General features: G+C 42.5%; 1 non-coding gene across 1 annotated transcript; it reads left to right on the top strand.

Moving 5' to 3' along the window:
- The first annotated feature begins 8,685 nt into the window (after positions 1 to 8,685).
- On the top strand, positions 8,686 to 8,795 carry LOC141636086 (small nucleolar RNA R71). Its single transcript, XR_012540723.1, has one exon. It is a non-coding gene; the product is annotated as a small nucleolar RNA R71 (small nucleolar RNA).
- The last annotated feature ends 1,670 nt before the right edge of the window (positions 8,796 to 10,465 follow it).

Below are 10,465 nucleotides of genomic sequence, written 5' to 3'. Positions count from 1 at the left end.
ATTTAGCTTACTTCCACTCGTTCCTACAATAAATCATAGAAAATGCAAAGTAAACCGTTTCGGGAGAAATAGTAGCCTTAAGCTAACAATTATGCATGGAAATACGTGCCAAAACCGCAGATAAAGTGTATAGAATATGCACGTATCAAATCTCCCCAAACCAAACCTTGCTTGTCTCCAAGCAAGCACTATGACCCGTATAAAGACTAAATGGAAAGGAGTATATCTCAGAGCTAACTACAAGCCAATGCCAAACCGTTTAGTGCCCAAACTCAACTACTGCAAAGCTTAAATCAAGTGAACAAATTTATGCATATCATAGAATTAAGTCGGGCGTTCGACCTTGCAAGAATCATACAATCAGACTCTCCCGGATCACTCTTCTCTCAGCAAAGCAAATGGTAAGATTATATGTAAAAGAGAGAGAAGAAAAATATAGTCCCTCACCTAGACTGCGACCGACAGAACATGTATGCTTGACTAGCATGAATAATGATTCTAGCTACCGTACATACGCATAACCACCGTCAAGGACTATCACATGCCGAACTATTGCAAGATTTGGGTATGTGAGGCTAAGTGGGAAAGAAGTGGCAAAACAATTATGGAAGAGCGAAGGTAAGAGCCAAGCTAGTACCTAACGAACCATTAGAAACCGAATCCCGTTCTTCCAACTCAACAAAAAGACCATGCCTTTATTGACTAGGCAACACAAAAACCTAAACAAACGCCTCCAAATCATGAGGTAAGCACATGAGGCGTGTTCTTATTTCAACCAAGACCTTATTATTTTCAAGACTCTTTTTTTCCTTTTTCCTCTTTCCTGTTTCCATTTCTTTTCTTTCATTTTCTTTTTTTTTCTTCAACCTCTGAACTGGTGGTCGATCGACCAGTGATGGCAGTCGATCGACCACCCTTACACAAAACAGAGCCTTCTGCCCAGGTAAGACAGCTCTTTTTTTCATTTTCTGAATTTTTTTTTTCTTTCTTCCTGTTTCAAAAGGACACAGCTCCTTCACTTCTCAAAAGTACCCGCTCCAACAATACAAACGAACCAAAACTGCTTCTAATCTGACAAAAATTCCTCTACTACTTCCTAGCTTGGCACAATGGTAGGCTAAGTATGGGATGTAGTTAAGGGCAACTGGCAATTTTTGGCTAATGTGAAGCTAATGGGGTAAAACGAGAAAGGGGAGGATGCAATAGTTCTCAAAACATGCAATACCGACCACAAACCAATGCGTATAGGCAATAAGCAATTAAAACTCATACACGTGCAAAACATGAAATGAAGGGAGTAACTACTCTCAATCCTAAATTAACCGGTCATGAATGTCACCAGTTATAGGCTCTATATCTCAGAAAGTATAAGTAGCTTGCCAAAAGTAATGAGTCAAGTCTAATTGCCCGAAATGGATTCCATAACAAAATTTGAGAGATCACTTTTAATTCTTGCTAAGCAGCTGTGAAAAGGCAAGGAATGGCATATTTGACTCATAGAGCAAAATCATCATTAATAACTCCAATCCGACTCAACTATATGCAAAAGTAAACGTGATATTTTTTGTTTTTATGAATTTTTTCAATTTTTTCTTTGTTTTATTTTTGAATGGATGAAAATAAAAACAAATGCAAACAGAAATGCACTAAACATGTGACTGAAATGCAATAAAAAACAAATGCAGATGCAAAACAAAAGGCATATGCAAATACCCTCCCAAACCAAAACGCACAATGTCCCCATTGTGCTCATCAAAGAAATCACCAAAGAAAAAATGGGAGAATAAAAGCATAATAAAAGAAAAGGAAGCTAAAAGAGAAAGGAATATAACTTACAATATACGACCTCCCCAAACCAGCCAAAAACGGGGAGGTCACCAGCATCTAATCTCCACCCTCGTAGTCAGAGTCACTGTCCTCTCCGGACCCCGAGTCACTCTTCTCCTCCTCAGCAGCAGCAGCGGGAGTGGCCCTCCCGGAACCGGAGGCACCAGCGAGTAGTGGGAGGGGTCTCCCGGCAGTGAGGGTAACCGCCCGCAGGGGGACAAAGTAAGAAGGGTGAGCCCGGTCACCCCGTGGAAGCATCCCCCGAGCTAGCTCCTCGTAGACCGGGTGCAGGCTATGGCCGTGTCCAACCCGTCTTTGGTTGAAACTCCTGCACAAATCACCCAAAACACGTGACATTGCCCTCTGGTCCATGACCGGAGGGACAACCAAAGGAGTAGGTGGTAGAAAAGTGGATGTACCAGCAGTAGGGGTGGTAGTGGTGGTAGGGGGTGCCTGTGAAGAGTAGGCACGAGCCCTCCTCGAAGTGCTAGCAGTAGGAGTGGCCGCCACCAGAGGAAGCCTGTAACTAGGCAAGGGCGGCCGGGCTGCTCCCTCAACAAAGGGTAAGGGGCGGGGACAGAGGGTAGCCGATGTGATGGATGCGGTCACGATGAAAGAATCAATCTTCCACCGCATCTGTCTATCGACCCAATAGACACCCCTCGCGTAAGAGAGGTCCATGAAACGCAGGTCAGGGTCGATGGGGTCCTCCTGTCAAGGGAAAAGTAGAACAAGGCGGTTGGCGATACGTGTCACCAATCCGCCACAGGCAATGGTGGTCAAGGTGCCCTCACTTACAGTCTGAAAGTGAGCGGCAGTCAAGTAGGCAATGTTATAGATACGGGCTGTCCGACGCTCAACGTTCAGATAGCCCGCCAAAATTGAAAGCTCAATATTATTCACATTATTAGACTCTTTACGGCCAAAAATGGTATTACCCATTAGCCGTAGAAAATAACGAAGAGGGGGCAAGTGGACGGAAGTGCCCGTCCTCCTCGACCCGCAAAAGTCACCGATACAAGACCACATGACCCGATGACTGTCTGAGGTGTCCGAGGTTCTGCCCTCGAAGGAAAGACCCAGAAACCCCGCAAAATAAGCAAGTGTCAGAGAGTAATTGACATTAAAAAGTCGAAAAGAAATGCAAGGTTTGGTCGAATCAGCCAAGAAAGCTTCCGAGTCGAAAGCATAAGACGAAAAGAATTCAAGGGTCAAAACATAATATGTGAACTCAGCCATGTCCACAAGACCCATCATACCCGTCCCGTTTAGCAGGGACACAACCGACTCATAACAGCCTAGTTTCTCCAAGGTATCTCTATGGAGAAATCGGGTAGCTGTGACCTTAATCTTCGAAACAAACAAAGAAAATTTAGCGTGCTGCGTAGAGTCAGCAAAGATAACCTGCGGATAGTCAGGTAGACTATCCGTGGTGGCCTCTATCATCAGTGGCTGTCCCCGTTTCCGCTTAGCTGGCCCACGGCTCGATTGTCCCTCTTGCATTGGCGCCTTTCCTTTTGTCATTTTTAATACCTTGAAGAAACTTTGAAGATTAAAGCCCGAAAAATCGAGTGAAAGACGGGATTGCAGGTGAAAAATCGCTAAAAGGGATGAACTTAGGGTTTGTCTATTTTCTGTGTTTGTGAGAAAAGAAGAGTAAATGAGTGAATAAGGAGAGAAAACTTCCTTAATAGAACGGTTTCTGAACCCGCAAAGTGGTCGATCGACCACTTTACTCTGTCGATCGACCGGTCTGTCACTAAATCAGCTTCTGGAGTCTCCGCTTTAGTCGATCGACTGCTAGACCTGGCAATTTAGCTCAAATTCGTCAAACTTGTTTCCCGACTTAATCTCCGTCTTTCTCACAACATCCAGTAAACCACTTACGCACTTTGCATAAAATAAATTCCTGCAGAAATTATCAAAGGCGTACAATTTTCCCCAAACCAAGAAATTGCAAAATGCATGAAATTAAAAAACTCAAAAGAAAAGCGAATAAAATCAAAAAACAAAATAAAATTCCTAAATTACAAATAATTACAACCTGGGTTGCCTCCCAGTTAGCGCTGGTTTAAGGGGTCCCGCACGACCTTTTTACCTCACTTTTCATCATCTGATAGCGGGTCGAAGTACAATACCTCGACTTTCCCAACATATGCATCTGATCCATGATAGTGCTACACATATTGGCCATTAACCTTGAACCTTTCTCCAGCAGAGGTCTCAAATTCAACTGATCCGAACTTTGTGACAGATGTGACCGTATAGGGGCCGGTCCACCTGGATTTCACTTACCAGAAATAAACGGATACGAGCGTTAAAAAGAAGTACCTTATCGCCAATATGGAACTCGCGCTTGATGATTCTCTTGTCGTGCCAGCGCTTTGATTTCTCCTTGTAGCTCCTTGCATTGTCATAGGCTAGCAGCCTAAATTCCTCTAGCTCATTCAGCTGTGTCATGCGTTTCTCACGAGAGAGGTTAAGATCCAAATTCAAATCACAAATAGCCCACCATGACTTACGCTCTAACTCAACAGGTAAATGACATGTCTTACCATAAATCAATCGGTATGGTGACATCCCGATTGGCGTTTTAAACGCAGTTCTATAAGCCCATAAGACATCATCCAACTTAAGACTCCAATCTTTCCGTGATTTAGAAACAACTTTAGCTAAGACTTCCTTCAATTCTCTCTCATTAGAAACCTCAACCTGACCACTAGTTTGGGGATGATACCCCAAACCTCTACGATGTTGGACACCGAATTTAGTCAATAAAGCACTAAGTTGTTTCTCTTTAAAATGCATTCCCCCATCGCTAATGACAACCCGAGGGACACCAAAACGAGGGAAAATGATCTTTTTAAACAGTTTAATCACGGCCTTTGCATCGCAATGGGGGGTAGCAATAGCTTCCACCCATTTGGATACATAATCTACAGCTACGAAGATATATTTGTTACCTTGATCGCTCGGAAAAGGTCCTTGATAATCAATGCCCAGACATCGAAAATCTCAACCTCAAGAATGCCTACCTGTGGCATCTCATGTCTCTTGGAAATATTCCCCGATCTTTGAGAAGCATCGCACTCAGCAACAACATTGCGACAATCTGCATGCAAAGTTGGCCAATAGAAACCAGATTGGAGTACCTTAGCTACGGTCCTGGACGGACCGTGATGACCACCATAAGCAGAAGAGTGGTAAGCCTCTAGGATATCCTTCACCTCCCACTGAGGTACGCATCTCCGGATGAGACCGTCTGCGCATTCCTTGAAAATATAAGGATCATCCCAAAAATATTGTCTAGCATCATAGGCAAACCGCTTCTTCTCACGCCATGAAAGCTCGGGTGGTATCCTACCCGTCACAAAGAAAGTTAGCAAAATCAAAGAAAACCACGGAGGTGGATAAGACCCCAAGTAGTAATAACTAACAAACTCTCATCAGGAAAAGAATCATTAATAGGCAACGAATCCTCCCTTTCACACCAGACGAGATAAGTGGTCACTACCACATTCTTCTGCTCCTTTCTTGTCTTTGATCTCCAAATCAAACTCCTGCAAAAGGAGTATCCACCTCAAAAGCCTCGGCTTCACATCTTTCTTAATAAAGAGAGTCTTCAACGCTGCATGGTCGATAAACAATAACCTTAGAACCTAACAAATAAGACCTAAATTTGTCTAAGGCAAAAACAACAACTAGAAACTCTTTCTCGGTGGTAAAATAATTAATTTGAGCCTCATCCGAGTTCGGCTCGCATAATATATGGCATTCGAGCTTTATTTTTCCGCTGTCCCAAAATCGCACCGACCGCATAATCGCTGGCATCACACATGATCTCAAATGGGAGGTCCCAATCAAGCGGTGAATGATTGGCGCCAAACTAGGGCCTCCTTTAACCCGTTAAAAGTGGTAAAGCACTCATCAAGAAATTCAAAGACAGCATCCTTAAGGAGCAAATGTGTAAGTGGTTTAGCAATTTTTGAAAAATCCTTAATGAAACGCCGATAGAAACCAGCGTGACCAAGGAAACTCCTCACTCCTTTAACATTCACGGGAGGAGGTAATTGCTCAATCACTTGCACCTTTGCCTTATCAACATGTATACCTTTATCGAAATCGATGCCCTAACACAACTCCCTCATTGACCATAAACTGACACTTTTCCCAGTTTAAAACAAGATTAACATCTATACAACGCTGCATGACTTTATCAAGGTTAGCTAAACAACGATCAAAGTCACTACCATAAACTGAGAAATCAGCCATGAATACTTCCATAATATTTTCTATATAATCAGAAAAAATCCCCATCATGCACCTCGAAAGGTAGCAGGGCGTTACACAACCGAAAGGCATTCTATGATATGCAAAACACCCACCGGGACAGGTAAAAGTAGTCTTACTCTGATCGTCCGGATGAATAGGGATCTGAAAGAACCCTGAATATCCGTCTAGAAAACAGAAAAATTTGTTAAAAGCAAGTCTTTCAGTCATTTGATCAACAAAAGGGAGGGGGAAATGGTCTTTCTTGGTCGCGGCATTCAACTGTCTATAATCAATGCACATCCGCCACCCTGTCACTACTCGAGTTGGTATTAATTCATTTTTGTCATTTTTAACCACGGTAGTCCCTCCTTTCTTCGGGACTACCTGAATCAAGCTAACCCACTTGAGTTGCCAATCGTATAAATAATACCTGCATCAAGTAGTTTCATCACCTCAGCCATAACAACTTCCTGCATCTTCGGGTTCAACTTGCGTTGACCCTGTCTGTAAGGCTTGTGGCCTTCTTCCAGCTCTATCGTATGCATACAAACATCAGGGCTTATGCCCTTAATGTCATCCAAAGAATAACCCAAAGCCTTCCTGTTTTTCTTAAGTACACACATCAAAGCAGACAGCTGTTCATCGTTAAGCTTAGAGCTAACAATAGCTGGGTACTGCTCCGTATCATCTAGAAAAACATACTTAAGATTAGGAGGAAGTGGCTTACGCTCTGGCACCATTACCTCTACAGCATAGACAGAATCAGCTTCGATGGTGTAGCAAGTGTTCACCAAGTTATCGTTGGCCAGGCTCAAAAGCATCTCATCTTCTTCTTCATTGAGCTCGTAGCTCTCCATTGAGGCAACCAAAGCATCCGGCTCCTCAAAGATTCTCCATCAGTATTACCCGCACACTCATCTAAATGGGTTAGATCAGCTAAGGGATCCTTGGCTAAGGATTCCCTCCAATTACAAGTAACAACCCACAACAATATCAATGGAATAACAAGTATCCTCATCGCGGGTTTAGTTGCCTTGTGAGCAAGATCAACTCAATGGTGTCATCCCCTACCTCTAAGGTGATGGTTCCGCGTTTGACATCTATCACAAATTTCAAATTGTATGTAAGAACGGTCCGCCTAAAATAATAGGTATCCGATCGTCTCTCCGCAATGTCCAAAACAACGAAATCGACAGGAATAAAAAACTTACCCACTCGAACGGGTACATCCTCTAAAACACCTATAGGTCTCTGAGTCGATCTATTTGCCATTTGAACGGTAATATCGGTTACTTTGAGTCTACCAATGTTTAACCTTTCGCAAACATAATACGGCATGACACTAACACTGGCCCCTAAGTCACAAAGGGCCTTTCCAATTATGTGGTTACCTATAGTGCAAGGAATTGAAAAACTACCCGGGTCCTTTAATTTAGGTGGCACATTAACTTGTGAAAGAGCATTACATTCCTCCACAAACGCAACATTACCATCATCACGAAAATTTCTCTTACGATTCAAAATATCTTTCATAAATTTAGCGTAAGAGGGTACCGGGTAATTAAATCGTGAAAGGAACTGTTACCTCGAGATTCTGACCATCTCCAGAAACTTACCAAACTTACGCTCCAAATTAGTAGCCTTCGACGCTCCGATACGGGATCGCAACACCGGCCGTAGGATCAGTAACCTTCGGCTTCCGTAGGTTTAAAACCCCCGCCAAATCATCAATGAGTGAAGAATCATGCGGACTAGTTGATGATTTGCATCCTCGCTTCGAGTTCCAGTCGATCGATCGGGTATGAGTGGTCGATCGACTAAGTAGCCGGGCGTGAACAGTTCCTCGTCTGACTGACTTCGTCAGTGTCTCGATCGATCGATCGAGGATGTTGGTCGATCGACCGATGTGTTTGGTGTGAATAGTTTCTGACCAGAAACTATTTTATCTGACACTTCAGTCGATCGACTAGGAATGTTGGTCGATCGACCAGAAGTAGTGGCATTCAGACTCGTTTTTGCACCAGAATTTAAACGAGCTTCTTCATCATTTCCCGAGTCTTCCTTTGGCTTGTCGGGACTTTCATAAGAAAGGCCACTTCTGAGATTGATGGCATTGATCGTCTCAACCGTCCCTTCACATTTTCTTGATGAATTAGCAGCTTGCTTAGCCTCCATATTCTCCAATTGTTTCACAAAATTCCGTGAGGACTCAATCCCGGCTGCTTCCATATTCGCCACTTGAACCAAAAGGAGTTGGACCATCTCTCTCAACTTCTCGATCTCATCTGAGTTTTGAACAGGAATTTCGACTTTCTCCTTGGAAGCTTCAGAAATCTCGAGCTTCTCGAGACGGGTAGAAATGGAAGTCATAAGTGTCACAACAGCAGTCATTTCTTCACTTTGCTTTCGTGACTTTCCACGTGAACTTCCAAACTCAGCTTTATGGACTGCCATCTCCTCAATAGTGTTCCAACCTTTGCTTTGACCGGTATTATTTTGGAACCTACCATTAGTAGCTGCATCCAAGATGACCTTGTAATCATCATATAAAGCATTGTAAAATAGGTTGCAAAGATACCATTGCTGAAACCATGATGAGGGACAAAATCGGACCAAACTTTTGAAACGTCCCCATGCTTCACAAAAATCTTCGTCGGCTCCTTGCTGAAAACTCGTGATTTTACCCTTCAAGGCATCGGTCTTTGAAAGTGGGAAGTACTTCTTGTAGAAGGCTAATGCTAAAGATGTCCAATCCGTGACTCACCGCTACCCTATCGAGGTAGCGGTACCAATCTCGCGCCGAATCCTTCAAGGAGTACAAGAACATAAATCCCATCACTTCATCTTGAGTTACCCCAGCCGGTATAGGTATGGAACAGCAATGGTCTATGAAAGTTTCCATATGCTTCAAGGGGTCTTCATCTGGCAGACCCGCGAACTGATTTCGCTCCACTAAATCAATATAAGAGGAACGAAACTCAAAATTACCGGTAGTAGGGGTAGGTAACTGGCGCCCCTTTGGAAGGTGGTGCTCCTTTGGCTGAAAATTATCATATATTGTAGCCATAATTTCCAAAGTGAGAGTACTCAAGTCTTCCTCTCAAAAACCTGTCTTCTAACTGTGCAAAAGCAAAACTAGAAGCAAAGGTAAGCAACGGCCTCAAGGAATCAAAGTTCCTTGAGACAAGAAAAAATAAACTAAAATAAGGCAAACAAAATTACACCGTCTCCCCGGCAACGGCGCCAAAATTTGATACCGTCGTTTAGTACCAAAATTAAATTTATAATTCCAAACTAAAACTATAGCTAGTGATAGTAAGGGTCGAACTACAGAGAGACAAGGTTGATTTTGTTTGCTATTTTTCAGTCTATAAAAGTCACAATTAATTGGGGGTTTTGAATTTGGTTGATTAACTGGCTAATCGCTAAAATGAAAATTCTCAACAAGATAAAAAAGGGATCGGGAACTTCGGTTCACCATGGCAAACATCAGGTCAGTAAGGTAGCAAAAGTCTTACAATACGGTCTCAGGGAAAATAAGCTAGCCTTTCGATCAAAGCTCAAATAACCTCACGGTCTATTAATTCCCTAGAATTTATCAACGCTTTCGCTCAAGAGAAATTCCAAATCTAGCGATAATTGAAATTACCAATCTTTCAATCTAGTAAAGAAATTTATCAAAAGATAACTAAACCAATACGGAAGAACTCATACTACACAACAATCCTAATTTAATACCATGGCTCACCTTGTTCCCAATCAAAGAAATTACCTACGCATAATTATAACTATTCTAACTTCGAAATTAATAATAAAAAACAAATTTGACATATTGGAATCGAACTAAAACAAAAGAGAAGGATTCAATTGCTGAAATTAATCGATGAAAACAAGAATCAAAACAACAAAGAAATAAGGAAGAGAAAGAATTGCAATAAAAGCTTACTAATTGAATTCGAGAACAAAGTATTGAAATCAAAGGGTTCCGTCTCCAAGCTAGATCTAAAACTGAGTTTTTCCAGAATGAAAAAGCATGACCTAATAGTTGCTGCGTTCTACTGATAAAAAGATACCGAAAGCTAAACAAGTTGGGCTTTTAAAAGTCTAACATGGAGAAAAAGATATCAGCTTGAAATCAGGTCGATCGACCGGTCAGCATGGTCGATCGACTGGTTAATGCAGAACAGTAGCGTCTGATGCGTTTCAGTGGTCGATCGATCGAATGTGCTTTGTCGATCGATCAATATGCTTTGTCGTGCAAAGGCTCTCTTTTCCTCCCAATCAACTCTTCACTCCTTTGCACGCACCCCAAGGTGAGTGCATACGACTCTCCTTCTTCTTGGCTTCCTTAAACTTGCCCCCGGAG

This window comes from Silene latifolia, chromosome Y (genome assembly GCF_048544455.1).
Source record: "Silene latifolia isolate original U9 population chromosome Y, ASM4854445v1, whole genome shotgun sequence".
NCBI lineage: Eukaryota > Viridiplantae > Streptophyta > Magnoliopsida > Caryophyllales > Caryophyllaceae > Silene > Silene latifolia.
Note: the sequence above shows the minus strand (reverse complement) of the source record. Positions and strands in the feature narration are given on the sequence as shown.